General features: G+C 41.1%; 1 protein-coding gene and 1 non-coding gene across 4 annotated transcripts in view; one reads left to right on the plus strand and one right to left on the minus strand.

The window, feature by feature from the left end:
- KCNH1 (potassium voltage-gated channel subfamily H member 1) overlaps nt 1-22,891 on the minus strand; it is a 416,698-nt gene that overhangs the window by 146,944 nt on the left and 246,863 nt on the right. The window lies entirely within an intron of this gene.
- On the plus strand, nt 5,763-5,870 carry LOC115861884 (U6 spliceosomal RNA). Its single transcript, XR_004042922.1, has one exon. It is a non-coding gene; the product is annotated as a U6 spliceosomal RNA (small nuclear RNA).

Genomic DNA, 22,891 nt, shown 5'->3' on the forward strand with positions numbered 1-22,891 from the left:
AAGAAAAGACATACTTTATCTGAATGCATCAGTAGAAGGAAACCAAATAACGGCAATGGAAGTGACTCTGAAGAAATGGAGACCAAAGACTTCATGCTAGCTTTATTTTGAAGGATCATTCCTCATATACTAAGTTTGGGCTGGGTTTGTAGCCATGTTGGAGAATGGCATGCTAGACCCAAAAGTGTGTTATTGGCAGAAATGTTCTAACTAGTGATTCCTTCAAAACTTCTTGGGCAGCAATTTACTCACAAAAGGCTAAAATAAAAGCTCAAAACTAAAAAGAATTCTTTGAAATAAAAAAGTATTGCATTAGAAAGCCACAGAAGCAAATGTTCAATATTTTACTTAGTAATGCTTTGTGCACTTCTAAAATAGCACCTCGGGTTGCTAAGACCAAAACAACCTATGCAATTGATGAGACATTAGCGACAATCTGCAGCAGAGGTGTTTGGAAACATGAATCTTTGGTAAAGAAGGTAGCTCCACTACCACTTTCCAATGACTCCACAGATTAACATACCAGGCTAATGATATGGAAGACCAACTCATAGACCAAATAAAGCAAGTGAAGTATTTTTCATTGCAACCTGACTTGTGCAATGATACGGCTAATATGGCCATCTTTCAGTACAGATGTAATTTGAACACGATGGTGATATGAAGAAAGAATCTTTTTAAAAAAAATTTTTTTATGCTCATTGTCAAAAGACACAACTAGCTTTCAAATGTATAAAGCTAAAAAGAAATTACATTGTCAACAGGTATGGTCTGGAGTTTAAGTTTTGTGTACAAGTATGTTCTGACAGCACAGGTGCAATGATAGGAAAACATTCTGGAGTGAGTACCCATATTAATAAACTTACACCAGAATGTACATTAATGCACTTCTGCCTTCGTTGAGAAAGACTGGCTTCAAAAATAAGTCAGCTAAACTAAACATTGTACTTAGTGACGTAGTAAAGATAGTAAATTACGTAAAGGTAAATGAGTTAAATTCACGGTGACTCTGAATGAATAATCAAGAAGGTGGCTAATCATACACAACAGTACTGCATGTTGATGTTTGATGGTTATCGAGAGGAAAAGCTCTCTCAACAATGTCTGCAGTGCGGAATAAACTCTTAGTGTTTTACAAGGTAAGAAATCCGCTTGGTCCCAACTTTGTAAAGATATGAATTAGAGCCAGACTTGTTTATTTGCCTGTCCTTGCTATTTTAATGCTCTTAATACTTTCATGTACGGGAGAAACAATGTTTTTCAATGGCAGATAAGATTGAAGACCTAAAACAAAAGCTAGATGCTTAAAAGAACACTTTCCACATTTACACCACGTTCCAGAATTTAACAGTTATCAGTGAAAGAGGTGATGATATTGATACAGCACATCTGCCGAAAGTTATCGCCAAATATTTTCTGAATTTGATAGAATGTTTTGAATCTATTTTCCTAGATTTATGCATAAAAAATTCTATGGATTCATTTTTCATCAAAAGATAATTTAAAATTAACTATTTTTGGATAATTAGTTAACTAATGAAGACCCAAAAGTGAATTTTGAAAACACAGCACTACTTGCCTCGTTTTAGATAAAAACTGAAAATGAATAAAATAAAATAACAATAAAATAAAGGAGTCAATTCTCCAAGAAGTCATAACAGTTCTTAATGTGTATACACCTAATAACAGAGTGTCAAACTACACAAGGCAAAAACTGATAGAGCTGCAAGGAGAAACAGACGAATCCACTATCATAATTGGGAATGTTAATATCCCTCTATCAGAAATGAAGAGATACAGCAGGAATGAAATCAGTAAGGACCTAGCTGAACTCAACACCACCAATCAACTGGATATAATGGACATCTATGGACTACTTTATCCAACAACAACACAGTACACATTCTTCTCAAGCTCACACAGAATGTTCGCCAAGACAGACCACGTTCTCGGCCATAAAACACACTTTCACAAACTTAAAAGAATAGAAATCATACAGTGTCTGCTCTCAGACCACAATGGAATTACACTAGAAATCAATAAAAGAAAGACAACTGGAAAATGCCAGAAAGAACAATCTAATCATCAACAATCTACCTTAATTCAGCACGCTTTTGTTGAGTGTCTGCTACATGGCATGTCCCCAGGGGCGAGGACCACGGCTGTATCCTTGGTGCACTCATTCCCTGACTCTATGATCTCTATCAGTATTTATAGAGTAAATAAGTAAGGTTTTAGGAAAATACTAAAACTTACCTGGAGTTCATAATCTACTGGTGGAGGGTGAGGGTAGAGTGCCTGAGACCCTGACAATGACAGTATATTCCATACGTGCTCTGAGATCTAGATATTGCTACAGAAACACTGAGGAGGCAGTCCTTATCAGTGCCTGATTTGTCACTTTTGTTTTATTGTGTTACATCGTTTGTCTGTTTCTCCTTGTATTATATCGTGAGTTCCTATGTCTAGGTTATCTTCCACATAGTGCAGTGTATGTAAATGGAAGCTTAATAAAGGATTCTTGATGAAATAATGACACCTACCATCACTTACTGAGTTCCTCCCATCTTCACAAACATTTTCTCAATTAATCCTACAATAGCCTATGAGGCAGATGTTATCTCCATTTCATAGATAAGAAGGCAGAAGTGGACTTCCCTGGCGGTCCAGTGGTTAAAACTCAGCACTTCCAATGCAGAGAGTGGGTTCGATCCCTGGTCAGGGAACTAAGATCCCACATGCTGCGCAGCCAATAAATAAATAAATAAATAGATAGATAGATAGATAGATAAATAAATAAATAAAATTTTAAAAAAAACGAAGGCAGAAGTACAAATGGGCTAACATATCCAAAATAACCAGCTAAGGTGATGACTGGCTTGTGAACCCAGATCCCACTGACCGCAAAGCCATGCTCTTAGCCAGCACTATGTTCTGGATCTGCTGTTTGTGGTATGATCATAAGAAGATGATTTAATACATCCTATCTCCAGTTCCTCTTTGGCAAAATGGCATAACTCATTCTTGCCTATTTCATTGGGATGAGGGCAGTTGTGATGTTCAAATGTAGGCTGTAATGTATAAATAAGGTATTAAAATAATTACTTGTTTACTACATGGCAAATGCTCCTTTACCTTAGAGACTTTCATCTTTGATCTTCCCAGTTCTCCACCTAGAGCCTTGAAATGTAGCAGTATTTGTTAATGTTTGTTGCATGACAAAATTACAAGTTAAGGAGAGAATGCATATTCATGAAGGATTTTGCCAGCTGCTGTTTTTAAAAGGTTAGAATTGAATTTTGTGATTGAAAAAAGTAAATTTATATTCTACCCTGGTTTAAGAAACTAGCTCTTTGATGGTGAATATGTTTCCCACTAGACTTTGAGTTGCCACGTGCCACCTCGGCAGGCCTGGGGCAGACTTGGCAAAGGTGCTGCCCAGGCTCTGTGCCTACACAGCTTGGTCAAGAGGGCTAGTTAATTGCTCACTGGGCTCTGCACACAAAGGTACATTTTGCAAAGCTGCTTTTTGCACGTCGTCAGTTGGAAATGTAACTCTCAGAGTGTAAGTCATTTTACTTTGTATGTATTCAGAGTGACTGCAGAATTGCTTTAGCAGATAATTTCATGGTGAGAAGGAAAATACTTCATAGATATTCTCAACTGAAATCCTGAAAGCTGCACTGGAGGTTGTCAGCTTTCTTATTTTGATAGCCGTGCTCCCTTTAGAAAGAAGGAAAAGGAAAAATAACCTTAAAGTTCTCCTTCCCATGAGGGGTAAGATGCCGTGCCCCCTACATTGTTTGACCTTTTCGATTGACTCTTTTATAGCTGGCTTTATTGTCTCAAATGAGTTGGGCCGATGTGAGGTTCTATCTTTATTATTTTCACTTCCTTCTCTGTGGGCAGCATTACTAACTCCATAGGGAACCACCTTGTGCAGTCGTGGGTGTGAGGACAGGAGAATGGGGGTAGATGGCGTCCCATAAACCCATTGTTGTAAGTAGAAAACAGCTCGGAGCACAGCTGATGATGGGTCTGGAGAGTCTCCACAGGTAAGAAATAAAAATAGTACCATATGCCCTCTTCTTAGTTTTCTAGTTCAGTGCTTCTCAAGCTATCTCTGGTAAAGAATTCATTTTTAATTTTTTCAAATATCCAATCTATCTCAGATTAATACTTGTGTCAAAATGTAATAAGTTAAATTTAGAAAAGTTAAATTTTAAAAAGATGAATAAAATACAAGCCCCAATTTTTAAATTTGATTCAGACATAAATGTATATTTCAGTGAACGTATTCAGAACAAACACCAAGAAAAAGGAAAGAATTACAGACACTGTGCACATTTTTAATTTGACATGTATACAGAGGTGATTAATATAGAAAATTCCTGTTACACTTGTACTTCTGTCACTCCATAATCATAATTAAACAAAGTTACAAGTGAAATAGCAGTTCTTCATACCAAATGCCTATATGCACACTTTGAATGAATAGCATGCATATATGAGCTTGCTTCTTCCTTGCTAATTGATCTAATCTAGGTGGGATTGACAACAGTGCTATTCTCAGGGGACAGATGATAGAGCCAGAAGTGATTCCATCAAGGACACAAGTCATGGTTCAGGCACTCAACGAAAGTGTGCTGAATTAGAGCAGGCTGTTGGTGACTAGACTGTCCTTTCTGAACTGTGGTTCTGGGAACTACTCATCCATGTCAATGACCCCCAGGGCTCTACTCCCAGGTAGGGGCCAGATCTTTATGACAGCAGCAGCTAATCCGCTGACCCATCCTCAGCTAAACCCCATTGTTCAAGAGCGGAGGCTTTTAGAAATGATTTACAATGTTTTCTGAGTAACAATGAATCTTTATTACTGAAGAGTGGAATAAAACTGCTCCCAGGAGGAAGGAATAGGTTCTCCTCCTACGGGGTCTGGAGATGGGAAAAGAAGGCCATCATGAAAGTGTGTATGGGTTATGTAACTAGGTATTTTCTGAAGGGCGTTCAAGGTCATTGAAGATCCAGCCCTGCACTTCCCCTTAGGGCGGTGGGACTGCAACTCGGCTCTCTGGATGCTCTGATCAATAAGAACCCCAGTCTAGGGAGGTGTGAGCTCAAGGTGGACCGAAGCCTCTCTTCTACGGTTCTGATAACATACCTCTGGCCCTATACTGTAGTGCCCCACTCAGCAAAACAAAAAGCCTACAGTTCACTAGACCCACAGACCTCAGAGAGCATTCAGTGGATACCTTTGTTACCCAACTACTCATGTCCTTGATTAAATTTCATTGATATGTACTGTACCTTCCCTGAGGTGAGCTCTGGTAGGAACAATCTTTTTCTTATCATAGTGCTATTTTAGTGCCCTTTACAGGTTAGTACCCTGTGTGGCTGCCCAGCTGGCTGCCTTATCATGTGGCCATTAGTTTCACCCCCCAAAGTCTATTCTCAATAGAGCGGCCAGGCTGACCTCTTAAAATCGAAGTCAGTCTTTACAACTCTTCATTTTATCAGAATGAAAGCCGAAGTCCTTATGGTGACCTTCTATCTGCCCCCCTCCCATCTCCCCAGCCTCATTCTCCCACCCTGGCATCCTTGCTATTTCCTGAAGACACTCTTCTGCCTCATGGTCTTTGCACCAGCTGTTACCCGCACAGAAAGCTCTTTACCAAAATAACCGTATTGTTAACTCCATACCCCTTTTAAGTCTTTGCTCAATGGTGCGTTTTCAAAAAGCCTTCTCATGCTCGCTTCGGCATGAGGATTAGCTTCTGCTCTCATATACTAAAACTGGAACGATACAGAGAAGATTAACATGGCCCCTGCGCAAGGATGACACTCAAATTCGTGAAGCGTTCCATAGTTTTACATAGAGACTGTCATACAGAATGAAACAAGTCAGAAAGAGAAAAACAAACATCGTATAATATTGCTTATTGTGGAATCCAGAAAAGTGATACAGATGAACTTACTTGCAAAGCTGAAGTAGAGACACAGACATAGAGAATGAATTTGTGGATACCACGGCGGGATTGGGGGTGGGATGAACTGGGAGATTGGGATTGACGTATATACACTACTATGTATAAAATTGATAACTGGGCTTCCCTGGTGGCGCAGTGGTTGAGAGTCCCCCTGCCGATGCAGGGGACGCAGGTTCGTGCCCCGGTCCGGGAGGATCCCACATGCCGCGGAGCGGCTGGGCCCGTGAGCCATGGCTGCTGAGCCTGCGCGTCCGGAGCCTGTGCGCCGCAACGGGAGAGGCCACAGCAGTGAGAGGCCCGCGTACCGCAAAAAAAAAAAAAAAAAAAAATTGATAACTAATGAGGGCCTACTGTATAGCACAGGGAACTCTGCTCAGTGCTCTGTGGTGACTTAAATGGAAGGAAATCTAAAAAGCAGGGGATACATGTATGCGTGTGACTGATTCACTTTGCTGTACAGCGGAAATTAACAACATTGTAAAGCAACTGTACTCCAATAAAAATTTTTTAAAAAGTCATCAATAAATCCAAAGTCATCTTAAAAAAACAAAAAGGTTTCTCAAAGAGGTTGTAACATTACAACCCACTCCCAACCCTCCCTTCGGCACTTCCAATTTTCTTTACCAAACTCTATAATACCCACCCCCCAGCCCTGACAGGATCTATTGCCTTCTAACCAACACACAAAATTACTCAGTTTATCAAACCCTCATGTAGCCCTTATTATTATTATAGCCCTTTAGAAAGAACTAATTTAAAACTTTGATTATACGCATTGATTATTTTCTGACTCCTTTCTCTAGCATATCAGTTCCATAAGGGCAGGAATTTTTAAAAATTTACTACTGTATTTCTGGTGCTTAGAACAGTACCTAGCAAATCATGGGTTCTTTTTTTTTTTTTTTTTTTTTTTTTGCGGTACACGGGTCTCTCACTGTTGTGGCCTCTCCTGTTGCGGAGCACAGGCTCCGGACGCGCAGGCTCAGCGGCCATGGCTCACGGGCCCAGCCGCTCCGCGGCATGTGGGATCCTCCCGGACTGGGGCACGAACCCGTGTCCCCTGCATTGGCAGGCGGACTCTCAACCACTGCGCCACCAGGGAAGCCCAAATCATGGGTTCTTAATAAATATTTGTTAATAAATGAATGATTCTCCCATTACTTCTTTTCACAGAACCATCCTTGAGTTTCCTTTAAACATCTCAAGCTCTGGTGTTTCTCTCCCCTTGCATGTGCCACTTCCGCTCCCTGGAATGCTTTGCCCCCCTCACCCATGCCACAAACTCCACCCATCCTTTAATTTCATTTAACTTCATCACTGCCCATGAGAACTTTCTCTTGACCGTGTACAGACATAGTCAAGAGCTCCTTTCTCAGTGTAGCCAGATCAAACCAAGGATGCTTTCCCGAAGAAACTTAGTTCTGGCAAATAAATCATCTGTGTCTGCCTGGACAAGACATTTTCTCAGAGGGTCAGGGCACAGGACTGATACCTGAGTTTCAAGCACAGGGCGGGTTGGAAAACATCAATGATAAAAAACACTTGCCTAGAGCATATTTTATCCCCATCCATTGGATAGGAGTAAATCCGATTCTGTATTGAATAGGAGAGGAGAGAGAAGGAAGAGGAGAGACCAGCTGCTTACACCATCCATGTCCTCAAAACAGCAAATTAAAAGACATTGAAAAATAAACAACTAAGGTTAAAAAAAGAGTAGACAGTGATTTCCCATGGAGAGTTTGGAAAATGGCAAGGTCAGTCCAAGATAGCTGAGGTGTTCAGACCACAATCTGTCTCCAGTGACTCTACAGAAATGCAATTCCTTTTTTCTCTTGACCTCTTAGACAGACAATCCTAAAATATTTAATGAGTGTCATTTTCCTCCTCTGGTACTCTCAGGCAGTTTGAGAGTGTCCTTTCAGAACTCCAAAAGACCAATAAAACTGCCCAGGCTTGACCAGAACTGAGATTCTTAGGCAGGGCAACACCATCAAGCTTCAATTAAGGAATGCCCTCAGGTAACCAACGCTGGTTTCAGATTTCCAGAAATAATTATTTGAATTCTCAGGCACAGTCTCTTCAAAAGCTACTAAAGAGCTTTATAAATACCTACTTATTATGGTCCCTCAATTCCATATAAATTTGACCAAGTATTTGAGAAAGCATGACTTTGCCATTAAGATACCCTGCAAACACCGACCTCTCCAAACACAGGCCAACTATGTGCTTTGTGTCTTATCCAAGGAGAAACTGCTGCCAACTGCTAATTGATTATTTTATTCGGCTTAAGTTCAAGTGTATGAATATATAGGGTCTTGGATAACTCAAGGCTGCATAGGGTTAGGAAACAAGGCCTTTTCATTATCCTCATCCATCATCCACCTGAATTTATTTTCAGAAAGTATATCCCCATTTTTGAGTTCCAGAAATACATTTTTTTCTAGGCATAATTTCTTTGAAAGCTTTTCATGAGCTTTGTAAATTACCAACCTCCCAAGGAGGGTTTAAATCAGCTTAAAACAGAAGGGAGAGAGGAAGTTGAGTTTGTTCTCAGCCAGGCTACCAGGTACTTTCTATCACATACAATGCAGGAAGCTGCAGAGAGCTCTGAACCGGTGCCTGAGTGTGCTGGCTGGGCTGAGGCTCAGGGCCTGACATGCACAAGCAGACAAAGTCTGACAGCTGAGATGCTCATACTTCCTCTCTAGTATCCTGGACAAGGGTCACCGAGAGGCAGTATTTCCCCTCTTAGAGAGCTTCCGACTCTGCTTCTTCTGCTCCCGACTACCTCAAGTGTTGGAAAAATTTCCCCCCTGGTTCTTCTCCATTGGGCAAAACTGTACTTTCTGGGGATATGCAGCTTGAATCCATTCTTTCTTTTACATGAAATCCCTCAGATATGCAGTGCAGCGCTGTCTAACAGAATTTTCTGCAGAGATGGAAATCTGTGTTGTCCAATATGATAACTACTTGCCACATGTGGCTACTGAGCCCTTGAAATGTGCAGGTGTAACTGAAGAGCTAATTTTTAAATTTCTATTTAATTTTAATTACTTTAAATAGCCACGTGTGGTTCGCAGCTATCATACTGAACAGTGAGAACTGAGACATTTTTCATGAATCTCTTTACCAAAAATCTTCCCTTTTCCAGGTAAATAGCCCTTGTTTCTTCAACATTTTCTCAACCAAAATGCCTTCCAGAACCTTCTCCCTGTAGTCAGTCCTCTCTGGATATGTCCTGGTTTGCCAAATTCCTACAATGTACTAAAGCAGAGAACTCCTGGTGAGGTTGGCCCCTTATCTGATTCTGCTCAGATGTTTGATAATCCTCTCCTTGAAACCTACCTAGCCAGCACATTTTTGGCATATACTCAGCCCTCAATAACTATTGAGGGCTGAGTATATGAGCCCTCAATAACTAGCCTTCTTGAAAGAAAGTAACTGTTATCTGGGGGCAGAATTAAATCTCTAGGTAAGCACCTCCCTTCAGAGATCACAAGTGACGCTCATAGTGAGAGAAAGTTAAATTCTCTATCCTTGGCTTCTCACTGAGCCCTGGAGGGCACTCAGAAGGGGTTGCAGATATCATTCTATATACTGAAATGTCTTATATATTATACAGCACATCGAATATCAGAAAATTACCATTGCGATACTCTTTAGACAAATCCTTAAATGTGTGTTGCATTTCTACAAAAAAAGATAGGTATAAATTGAATTTGAGAAACAAATCATTTCAGAGATTCTTTATCACCTTTGTGGATTGTTCTGCAAAGAGCCAGCAGATCCCTAAACATCTTAGCTTTGCATTTCTCTTCTCCTTCCTCTAGACTGTATACCTGATCCATACACAGTCCCCAGGAAGCATTAAGAGAGGGCTATTTTCAGGAATTGGGGTAAATACACTTACTCGCAAAGACCTTTCTCAAAGTGAATAATCACCCTTAATAGAGCTGAGAATTACTGAATCTATTGTGTTTATGAATCAGATTTCTAAAGTGGGGCACAGGGCTTCCCTGGTGGCGCAGTGGTTGAGAGTCTGCCTGCCGATGCAGGGGACACAGGTTCGTGCCCCGGTCTGGGAAGATCCCACATGCTGTGGAGCGGCTGGGCCCTTGAGCCATGGCCGCTGAGCCTGCGCGTCCGGAGCCTGTGCTCCGCAAGGGGAGAGGCCCGCATACCACAAAAAAAAAAAAAAAAAGTGGGGCACAACCTCAGCATTACCTTACCGGACAGAAAGAATTCATTACATAGCCACCTAACAGGGCTGACAGGGAGTCCCTCACCCCAACCCTTGGTGGGCTTCTGAACATAAGCGGTAAAGCTTTCTGAAAACAGATGGGGAGAACGGGGCTAAGACAGAAGAGAGAACTGGGCTGATCATCTCCAACAAAGTGTCTAAAAACTCTTACCCATAGAATGCCTTTCATTTCTTCCAATAAGTAATCCTTTACCAAATTTTATGTATGCAAATCCTTTCTCTGTGGCTCAAGAAAAAAATAACTACTTTTTCACACGTAGGCACAAACAAACTGAGGTCTCTTTGATCTCTCTTAAGCCTCTTAGTAATCCTGAAAAATCTTTAGGCACAGAGTTCAGCCTCTTTTTCTGTAAGGCCAAGTATTAATTTTAACACATTCGGTAAAAGCACAAAGGCCATTAAATACACCCACATGCTCCAGAGCTCGTGAGGTATAATTAAATTTTAACAAGAACAATAAACTGCGTGAATTCAAGGGAAATGTTACTTTCTTAACACTTATCCTTTCAATAAAGGATCTTTTTTTTTCCCAGTTATTTTTTTTAATTGGAGTATAATTGCTTTACAATGGTGTGTTAGTTTCTGCTTTATAACAAAGTGAATCAGTTATACATATACATATGTTCCCATATCTCTTCCCTCTTGCATCTCCCTCCCTCCCACCCTCCCTATCCCACCCCTCCAGGCGGTCACAAAGCACTGAGCTGATCTCCCTGAGCTATGCGGCTGCTTCCCACTAGCTACCTACCTTACGTTTGGTAGTGTATATATGTCCATGCCTCTCTCTCGCTTTCTCACAGCTTACCCTTCCCCGTCCCCATATCCTCAAGTCCGTTCTCTAGTAGGTCTGTGTCTTTATTCCTGTCTTACTCCTAGGTTCTTCATGACATTATTTTTTCTTAAATTCCATATATATGTGTTAGCATACGGTATTTGTCTTTCTCTTTCTGACTTACTTCACCCTGTATGACAGAATCTAGGTCCATCCACCTCACTACAAATAACTCAATTTCGTATCTTTTTATGGCTGAGTAATATTCCATTGTATATATGTGCCACATCTTCTTTATCCATTCATCCGATGATGGACACTTAGGTTGTTTCCATCTCCGGGCTATTGTAAATAGAGCTTCAATGAACATTTTGGTACATGACTCTTTTTGAATTATGGTTTTCTCAGGGTATATGCCCAGTAGTGGGATAAGTCTTTTACCTAAATGATGATTATCTCTGGGTTAAGGTCTTGGAAGGCATCTACTGCAAGGTGCAAGAATGTCTTCCAGTCAGTGCTGGAGAAGGGTATATGAGAACCTGGGAGGAAGACAGAAGAGCAGCCAAATCTCCCTCTTGTTGGAAGACACCAGGGTCCAAAAGTGATGGAACATAAAAACAAAACCACTGAGTGCCTGTGAAAAGCTCGTGTAATAATAGTTTGAAACTTAAGAGAACTAGATCAAAGTGAATAGTTAGGTGGGAAAATGTGGATGGTCTTGATTAGTGCTTTTCACAGCCCCTTTATTTAGGCAGCTGGACAAGGCTGTGGGCCCCCCAAACTGGCCCTGACTTCAGCAAGAACAGCTCCTTGTAAAAATCTGATTTCTCTATTTGGCTTCCGTGGAGGCTTTCATATTTTAAAAGATAAAGAAATTTTGCAAGCCCCTTAGCTAAATGTCCATCCCCCATACAACTTACAGGGAGGAGAGCAGGGTTTCACTTACAGTGTAGAAGGTAGGTTCGTACTCAGGGACACAGGTAATAGAACCGAACGATGCTATTCCCATCTTTTTTTTTTGCTATTCCCATCTTTAATTACTTGTGTTGAAGTCTAATTCGTTTTTAAGAGATGGCACAGAAGTTGTGTAAACGTTACTAAGAGTAAACATTAAGCCTGCCAGGAAATTACCTTAAATCCCAGAAGAACGCTGATGCATTTTGGCAGAGTCCAAGTCAAGTCATATGCAATTCTCATCTGTCAACCCCATTCAATTTACTGTAGAGCAAAAGAGTTCTACCCCCTCATCCTTCCTTTCCAACAGTCCCTTTAGTCCTTCTCAAAAAGGACCCTAGACTATGGCCATACTAAACTGATCTCCATTATGAACTTGAAAAACATGTACCAGACACAGTACTTGTACAGTGAAAATAAAGATTAAAAAGATACACTGGCTGCCTCTGAGGAGTTGAGGTCTAATAGGAGAGACAGGTACATGAATTGCAGTACGGGAAGACAAAGAAAGGGATGAAGATTCAGGGGCTGAATGGACAGCCAGGCAGACAGGTTGGCTGCTGAAGGCAACAAGTGAAGCAATTAAGTGTATCCCGGGGAGGCAGAAAAAGCTTGACTCACTGCCTCTGCCTTAGGTCAGGACCCTCATCATTTCTTATCTAGACAATTATAATAGCCTCCTAAATGGGTCTCCCTGCCTCTAAGCTTACTTCATCTATTCTATCCCGCTCTCTACCTGACCTGCTTAAAATTCTTCAATGACACAGCCAACTGCAGAGCCAACACCGCTTACAATGACTTACAGCAGTCTTCATTATCAAAATCCTGCCCATCTCTCTGGCTTCTTTTCTTCTAAACTCAAGGTCACATAAAAGTTCTTGGAGGTCCCTAAAGGCTCTGTGCTCTCAAATATATCTGGGCCTTTGCACAAGGTATTTCTTCTGTCCACAACATCTTTCTTATCTCAATCTGGCTAATTCCCATTTGTTCTTGGAGACTCAATTCCCCTACAAAGCTTCTCTGGACAGTCCCTAGACTAGGACAGTGCCCCATCCTCAGTGTTCCCAGAATGCCATGTACTTAGCCCTAGTAGAACATTTTCCACACTGCTTGCATTTGTCACTGTGTTTTATCTGCTTAATCCCCCAAACTCAGATTGTGAATTCCTTAAGGACAGTAAGTTCATTATCTTTGTACCACCAAAGGTCATGTAGCACCTGGTGCATAATAGGGACTCAGTGAATGTTTTGAGTTCAATAAAATATTGACCTAGAGGCTCATGACATAGAAGGGAAAAAAATCAGTAAAAGGAAAAGGAAAAACGTTAAATCTTTTTTTGGTCACTTCTGGTTGGGGCACCAGAATGAAGTCGCTTAACTGATCTGAAACAGGATTCTCACTTGACACTAATGATTAAGAGGGCACACGAGGTAGTGGGAAGTACAAAAGCCTTACAATCAACCATAGCTTCAGTTGAATTCTTTGCCTTAGCACTTACTGGTTGTGTGACTTGGGTAAAGTTACATAGCCCCTTGATGTCTCAGTCTCCACATCTGAAAATGGGGATAATAACAGTCCGTATGTGATAGGGTTATTGAGAGGATTAAATGAGCCTGGAAAGCACTTTGAACAGTGTCTGCCACATACTCAGCAACTGATAAACACCAGATATTGTTACTGTCATTGTTATTAGTTTGTGAGAATACTTTGTAAAGAGCTAAACAAATTCCTATCATCTTAACAATGAAATAGCATTTTCACAAAGTCTTTCCAAGTTTACAGTAAGGAAAGTCCCCAGAGGGCTATAAGACAGCATAGCTGTATATCAAATGTGACTTCAGTTTTAAAGTGATGTTCTACTCAATTTCAGTTGGAAATATTCTGTGTATCTTTTAAAACTTTTTAGTTTTTTAAAACTGTCTTTTAAAGATAGACTTTAAAGAAAAAAATCTGTATTTATAGCAGAAGGAATTGACTTAGCACTCAGGCTGGATTCTATCTTCTCTGGAACAAATGAAGGATTTCTTGACTGTCTGTCTACAGGGGGATCTGGCTGTAATAAGGAAATGGCCCCAGGATCCATGAGCAAGCTAACTAGTGCTGGGAGAGGGAGGAGTGTGTGTGTGTGTGTGTGTGTGTGTGTGTGTGTGTGTGCGCGCACGCACACGCACGTGCATACTCTAATGTTTTCTTAAAGTTTTCTCCAGGAAATGTCTGATCACATATTTACTTTTCTCAGTCTATGACAGCATAGATCGTAGAATAGATGTCTCTCATCCGTAGCATTAGCTGAATTACAGTGCTTTTCTTCCAGTAAAGGCAAAGTACACACCTTAGATAACGGCTCTGGAGTTGTTTTTCTCTCAAAAAAGTAGCCTAGATCTGAAAAAACAAAAACATAGCAACCATTCTCCTGAACATTTCCAGGCTTTTAGAGGGTTAAATGAAAGGCAAGGAAAAGAAAACACATTGTGAGAAAAAAGAAAGATGGAGAAGAAAACAAGGGGAAAAAGCCCCATGAAAACCAGAACTGGCTGGGGCAACTCATGGTTTCGGTACACATGCCTGGGGCAAGGCAAGAGAGGTACTTAGCTGTGATGAGGCTCTCCTCTGCACCCAGTTAGGAAAGGTGAGATGGAAATGGTAACATCACACCAGGTGGGCCTGGATGAGACTTTTGGAAGCACCTGCTTCTAGAATTTTGCAAACAGGGCTTGCAAAAGCAAGTCTTAAGTCTTCTCCAGGGACGAGGAAAGTTAAAGTCTGTTTTCAAAGGATGGTCTAAAGGCAAGGGGATGGTCTGAGTCAGTACTCAAAGTGTTCTGAGGGGGTATCATCTCGGACACAAAGGAATATCTCCTAAACTACAGCTGCCTCCCTGCTACTGTTGAAATAACAAAACTCAAACAAGTCACAAGATCATCCAAACCATCAGGAGGAAGGATGCCACGGTTTACACCACTAGTAAGCACACTTCTAATGAGGTCAGACTCGAGGTTTGGAATCTTATGTTGGCCTGTTACCTTTCTCCTCTTAAATGGGCACCAGGCCAGCTGTCCTACAATGTGGGCCAGTAAACAGAAAGGTGGTCAAGCAAAACAGAGCCTTAGCATCTGCAAAAATCTGTCCCTGCTACTTAAAAAATGATTCAAAGCCTGAGCCCCCAAGTGGTCAGTCATTAATGGGATCACAAATGGGGCTGTTTCCTGCTTAATACCATTCAAGAATTTAAGAGATTCATTAGCTTATGCCTCGCCTTCCTCCTAACTACTCTCATTTTAGTGAAATGTATTTATACCTGTCTTCTTCTAAAAGGGAGCCACGGTGGTTTGATATCATTAATACTACAACAGACCAGCCTCCAAGGCTCACTGTAAAACCCAGAGACTGTAAGCTCACAGCTAGTTCCTTCCAGCCCTAAGCCTCTGGGATCCTCTGCATTGTAAAGACAGTAAAGTCTGATTTTTAGAACATGAGTCGGGCTAGGAAAAATCATAATTAATTGAGAGATGGTGACTTTTACTACCCTATAAATCTGGATTAAATGTAGATGCTCTTAAGAGCATCTTAAGAAATTTACGTTTCTTTCCACCACCCACTGTGACAACTTAACCAACCTTCTGGGACAGGAGGAAAAGGTAACTGGGTCACAAGGATCCAGATTCTTGAATCTTTGTTGGAATAATAGCGGCTAATATATCTTACACCTCAAGTCTTCCACAATCTCTTCTCTTATTTTAATACAGGGGAAACTGTCCACTAATAGTCCCTGTATATATCAAGAGGCTGTCTTTTTTCCTAAGAACCAATGAATCAACAGGAGCAAGTGACCCTTGGGTACTGTAACTACTACTGGAATCTAAGCACAAGTAGGGAGGGGCAGAGGGTTCAGAGGCAGGGACTTGATGTCTTTAAACCCCCATGTACACTCTGGTGGGGATTAAGAAATACATGTGGATGACAGGGTGTGAGAAAATCCTGAAAACTTCTGAAAAACAGGTTTTAAATTGGGTAGAACATGAGCGCCCTCTTTAACAAACTCCTGCAAAGAAATACCCCTTTGAGTGCCCTAATTCCACTGACTGCAGGCTGGCTGTGGACACTGACCCAACATGCACCCACACAGTAAATCTAACATACGTGCAAACTTGACTTTGTATCCACCAGCTCTGGATTTCACATTTGCTCCGTTAGCCAAAAACAGCATGAGGGCACAAGAGTACCTTGTTTTCTCCCCTACCACGACCAGGCTCACCTACAGAAAACATAGTGTCTTAATTATCTTGATAAGACACTAAATTATTCCTTGCAAATAATAATATGCTACAGCACTCCATCTTAATAAAACCCAAAACATAAAAAGTGTTGTCTAAAAAAAACTGAACTCTTCATTTATAAACATGAAGAAGGTTTTTCTAGGTTGGCAGATGGACAAGGAACACAGATGGAGAGGGAATGAGCTAACAAACGGACAGGATGAAAAATACCTATCATATACCAGCCAAAAGTATGATACCTTTAATGAGGTGATGCTCCAGGGGTGATGGGGGAATTCAAATTCAACTAATATTTACTGAGTGGCTATACTTCCTTTAATCATGACATTTATTAGTCATAATCACCCTTGTGTGGTGTCACTATTTTCAGATTCAGGTGACAAGATAGCTGGAGCTTAAGTAAGGCAGGCTGAAAAACGCCTCAGTGATGATGGGGTTGACAACCCTGATAGACTGCAAGAAGTCTAGGGAGTTGCTGTTTTCCAGCTGGGGACGGGTGCCCTGCCACCCACATTCCCTCACGCATCTAGTAACAAGCCAACAAGCCAGAGTTAAGGAGAGAGTAGTTTTTCCTCTAAAATGCCTTCAGTGAAACAAATACAGAATGTGCCTACAAAATATTCAAAACCATCCAACATGGACCCATCACCAGACCTGCAGAAGGTTGGGAGAGCTCTCTGCAAAGAAGTGAGAAGAATGGATGCTATTACATCGACCGTGTGGTGTATAGCTCTGCTCCTTCTCAGGTTGAATTAATGAGCTTTCAAGAAACGCAGGAGTGGCATTTCTAGACCACTGGACAATTACGATGGACCATTAATGGTGCTGACAGTGCTCAGGGCTCCATGAGGCTGAGCACCCACCTTCAGCAAATGGACCCCCTGGAGCAACCCGCTGTATAATGCATTAGCAAACCAAACACTAATACGCTCACCTCTTTAGAAGGTGGAAGGATCAAGCAGACACGTGACAAACGTTTACTCTCCCCCTAGTCTTGCCGAACGCCGATCTTTCCATTTTGTAACTCTACTCTGGTATCTGTTCTCAGCAGGTCTTTGGGTTAGAATTCTTGTGTCTCCACAATAAAATCTCCCAGCACCTGACATACTGGGGATGAACTGCCCTTAAGTGGACATTATTTGGCCCCTATGTGTTCTTATGTCTTGGTCCACACTAATGTAGGCCTGGGGAGGCCAAGGCTAATTAAAAATAACCAAATGGAGGACCTTCAAGATGGCAGAGGAGTAAGACTGGAGACCATCCTCCTCCCCACAAATACATCAAAAATACATCTACGTGTGGAACAACTCCTACAGGACACCTACTGAACGCTGGCAGAAGACCTCAGACTTCCCAAAAGGCAAGAAACTCCCCAGGTACCTGGATAGGGAAAAAGAAAAAACAGAGACAAAAGAATAGGGACGGGACCTGCACCTCTGGGAGGGAGCTGTGAAGGAGGAAAGGTTTCCACACACTAGGAATCCCCTTCACTGGCGGAGATGGGGGGTAGCGGGGGGGAAGCTTCGGAGCCACAGAGGAGAGCGCAGCAACGGGATGCAGAGGACAAAGCAGAGGGATTCCCACACAGAGGATCGGTGCCAACCAGCACTCACCAGCCAGAGAGGCTTGTCTGGTCACCCACTGGAACAGGCGGGGCTGGGAGCTAAGGCTCGGGCTTTAGAGATCGGATCCCAGGGAGAGGACTGGGGTTGGCTGCGTGAACACAGCCTGATGTGGGCCAGTGTGCCACAGCTAGCTGGGAGTGAGTCTGGGTAAAAGTCTAGACCTGCCTAAGAGGCAAGAGACCATTGTTTCCTGGTGCGCAAGGAGAGTGGATGCAGAGCACCGCCTAAACGAGCTCCAGAGATGGGCACGAGCCCCGGCTATCAACGCGGACACCAGAGACGGGCACGAGATGCTAAGGCAGCTGCTCCTGCCACCAAGAAGCCTGTGCGTGAGCACAGGTCACTATCCACACTTCCCCTCCCGGGAGGCTGTGCAGCCTGCCACTGCCAGGGTCCCATGATCCAGGGACAACATCCCCAGGAGAACACATGGTGCACCTCAGGCTGGTGCAATGTCACGCCGGCCTCTCGGCCACTGCAGGCTGGCCCCTCATTCCATGCCCCTCCCTTCCCCCGGCCTGAGTGAGCCAGAGCCCCCGAATCAGCTGCTCCTTTGACCCCGTCCTGTCTGGACAGAGAGCAAACACCAAAGGGTGACCTACACGCAGAGCCAGGGCCAAATCCAAAGCTGAACCCCAGGAGTTGTGTGAACAAAGAAGAGAAGGGAAATTTCTCCCAGCAGCCTCAGGAGCAGCGGATTAAATCGCCACATCAACTTGATGTACCCTGCATCTGTGGAATATGTGAATAGACAACGAATCATGCCAAAATTGAGGTGGTGGAGTTTAGGAGCAACTGTAGACTTGGGGATTGCTGTATGTGACTGACTAGTTTCTGATTTTTATGTTTATCTTAGTACAGTTTTTAGTGCTTGTTATCATTGGTGGTTTTGTTTATTGATTTGGTTGCTCTCCTTTTTTAAAATTACTTTTTAAATTTTAATAATATTTTTAAAATTTTTTATTTTAATAACTTTATTTTATTTTATATATTTCTTTTTTCTTCTCCCTTTTCTTCTGAGCCATGTGGCTGACAGGGTCTTGGTGCTCCAGCTAGGTGTGAGGCCTCAGCTTCTGAGGTGGGAGAGCCGAGTTCAGGACATTGGACCACCAGACACCTCCTAGCCCCACGTAATATCAATTGGCAAGAGCTCTCCTTCTCAACGCTAAGACCCAGCTCCACTCAACGACCAGTAAACTCCAGTGCTGGACACACCATGCCAAACAACTAGCAAGACAGGAACACAACCCCACCTAGGAGCAGAGAGGCTGCCTAAAATCATAGTAAGTTCACAGACACCCCAAAACACACCACTGGATGCAGTCCTGCCCACCAGAAAGACAAGATCCAGCCCCATCGATCAGAAAACAGGTAATAGTCCCCTCCACAAGAAAGCCTACACAACCCACTGAACGAAACTTAGCCACTGGGGTCAGACACCAAAAACAATGGGAACTACAAACATGCAGCCTGTGAAAAGGAGACCCCAAACACAGCAAGTTAAGCAAAATGAGAAGACAGAGAAATATGCAGCAGATGAAGGATCAAAGTAAAAATCCACCAGACAAAACAAATGAAGAGGAAATAGGCAGACTACCTGAAAAAGAATTCTGAGTAAGGATAGTAGAGATGATCCAAAATCTTGTAAATAGAATGGAGAAAATACAAGAAACATTTAAAAAGGACCTAGAAGAACTAAAGTGCAAACAAACGATGATGAACAACACAATAAATGAAATTAAAAATTCTCTAGAAGGAATCAATAGCAGAATAACTGAGGCAGAAGAACGGATAAGTGACCTGGAAGATAAAATACTGGAAGTAACTACCACAGAGCAGAATAAAGAAAAAAGAATGAAAAGAATTGAGGACAGTCTCAGAGACCTCTGGGACAAACCCAAAATTCGAATTATAGGGGTCCAAGAAGAAGAAGAAAAAAAGAAAGGGACTGAGAAAATATTTGAGGAGATTATAGTTGAAAACTTCCCTAATATGGGAAAGGAAATAGTCAATCAAGTCCAGGAAGCACAGAGTCCCATAGAGCATAAAGCCAAGGAGAAACACACCAAGACACATATTAATCAAACTATCAAAAGTAAAATACAAAGAAAAAATATTAAAAACAGTAAGGGAAGAGCAACAAATAACATACAAGGGAATCTCCATAAGGTTAACAGCTGATCTTTCAGCAGAAACTCTGCCAGCCAGAAGGGAGTGGCAGGACATATTTAAAGTGATGAAAGGGAAAAACCTACAAACAAGATAACTCTACCCAGGAAGGATCTCATTCAGATTCGATGGCGAAATTAAATCCTTTACAGACAAACAAAAGTTAAGAGATTCAGAACCACCCAACCAGCTTTACAACAAATACTAAAGGAACTTCTCTAGTCAGGAAACATAAGAGAAGGAAAGACCTACAATAACAAACCCAAAGCAATTAAGAAAATGGTAATAGGAACAGACATATCAATAACTACCTTAAATGTAAATGGAATAAATGCTCCAACAAAAAGACACAGACTGGCTGAATGGATACAAAAACAACACCCATATATATGCTGTCTACAAGAGACCCACTTCAGACCTAGGCACACATACAGACTGAAACTGAGGGGTTGGAAAAAGATATTCCATGCAAATGGAAATCAGAAGAAAGCTGGAGTAGCAATTCTCATATCAGATAAAATAGACTTTAAAATAAAGACTATTACAAGAGACAAAGAAGGACACTACATAATGATCAAGGGATCAATCCAAGAAGATATAACAATCGTAAATATTTATGCACCCAACATAGAAGCACCTCAATACATAAGGGAAATGCTAACAGCCACAAAAGGGAAAATCGACAGTAACATAATCATAGTGGGGGACTTTAACACCCCACTTTCACCAATGGACAGATCATCCAAACTGAAAATAAATAAGAAAACACAAGTTTTAAATGACACATTAAACAAGATGGACTTAATTGATATTTATAGGACACTGCATCCAAAAACAACAGAATACACTTGCTTCTCAAGTGCTCATGGAATATTCTCCAGGATAGATCATATTTGGTTCACAAATCAAGTCTTGGTAAATTTAAGAAAATTGAAATCGTATCAAGTATCTTTTCTGACCACAACACTATGAGACTAGATATCAATTACAGGAAAAAATCTGTAAAAAATACAAATACATGGAGGCTAAACAATACACTACTTAATAACCAAGAGATCACTGAAGAAATCAAAGAGGAAATAAAAAATTACCTAGAAACAAATGACAATGAAAACACAACAGCCCAAAACCTATGGGATGCAGCAAAAGCAGTCCTAGGAGGGAAGTTTATACCAATAAAATCCTACCTCAAGAAACAAGAAAAATCTAAAACAAACAACCTAACCATACACCTAAAGCAATTAGAGAAAGAACAAAAAACCCCCAAAGTTATAAGAAGGAAAGAAATCATAAAGATCAGATCAGAAATAAATGAAAAAGAAATGAAGGAAATGATAGCAAAGATCAATAAAACTAAAAGCTGGTTTTTTGAGAAGATAAACAAAATTGATAAACCATTAGCCACACTCATCAAGAAAAAAAGGGAGAAGACTCAAACCAACAGAAGTAGAAATGAAAAAGGAGAAGTAACAACTGACACTGCAGAAATACAAAGGATCATGGGAGATTACTACAAGCAACTCTATGCCAACAAAATGGAAGAAATGGACAAATTCTTAGAAAAGCACAACCTTCCGAGACTGAACCAGGAAAAAAGAGAAAATATAAACAGACCAATCATAAGCACTGAAATTGAGACTGTGATTAAAAATCTTCCAACAAACAAAAGCCCAGGACCAGATGGCTTCACAGGCGAATTCTATGAAACATTTAAAGAAGAGTTAACGCCTATCCTTCTCAAACTCTTCCAAAATATAGCAGAGGGAGGAACACTCCCAAACTCATTCCATGAGCTCACCATCACCCTGATACCAAAACCAGAGAAAGATGTCACAAAAAAAGAAAACTACAGGACAATATCACTGATGAACGTAGATGCAAAAATCCTCAACAAAATACTAGCCAGCAGAATCCAACAGCACATTAAAAGGATCATACACCATGATCAAGTGGGGTTTAACACAGGAATGCAAAGATTCTTCAATATGCACAAATCAATCAATATGATAAACCATATTAACAAATTGAAGGATAAAAAATATGATAATCTCAATAGATGCAGAAAAAGCTTTTGACAAAATTCAACACCCATTTATGATAAAAACCCTGCAGAAAGTAGGCCTAGAGGGAACTTTCCTCAACATAATAAAGGCCATATGTGACAAACCCACAGTCAACATTGTCCTCAATGGTGAAAAACTGAAACCGTTTCCACTAAGATCAGCAATAAAACAAGGTTGCCCACTCTCACCACTTTTATTCAACATAGTTTTGGAAGTTTTAGCCACAGCAATCAGAGAAGAAAAAGAAATAAAAGGAATACAAATCGGAAAAGAAGAAGTAAAACGTCACGGTTTGCAGATGACATGATACTCTACATTGAGAATCCTAAAGAGGCTACCAGAAAACTACTAGAGCTAATCAATGAATTTCATAAAGCAGCAGGACACAAAAGTAATGCACAGAAATCTCTTGCATTCCTATACACTAATGATGAAAAATCTGAAAGAGAAATTAAGGAAACACTCCCATTTACCACTGCAACAAAAGGAATAAAATACCTAGGCATAAACCTAGGGAGACAAAAAACCTGTATGCAGAAAACTATAAGACACTGATGAAAGAAATTAAAGATGATACAAACAGATGGAGAGATATACCATGTTCTTGGATTGGAAGAATCAGCATTGTGAAAATGACTATACTACCCAAAACAATGTACAGATTCATTGAAATCCCTATCAAACTACCAATGGCATTTTTCACAGAACTAGAACAAATAATCACACAATTTGTATGGAAACAGAAAAGACTCCGAATAGCCAAAGCAATCTTGAGAAAGAAAA

This window comes from Globicephala melas, chromosome 1 (genome assembly GCF_963455315.2).
Source record: "Globicephala melas chromosome 1, mGloMel1.2, whole genome shotgun sequence".
In the NCBI taxonomy this organism is placed as follows: Eukaryota; Metazoa; Chordata; class Mammalia; order Artiodactyla; family Delphinidae; genus Globicephala; species Globicephala melas.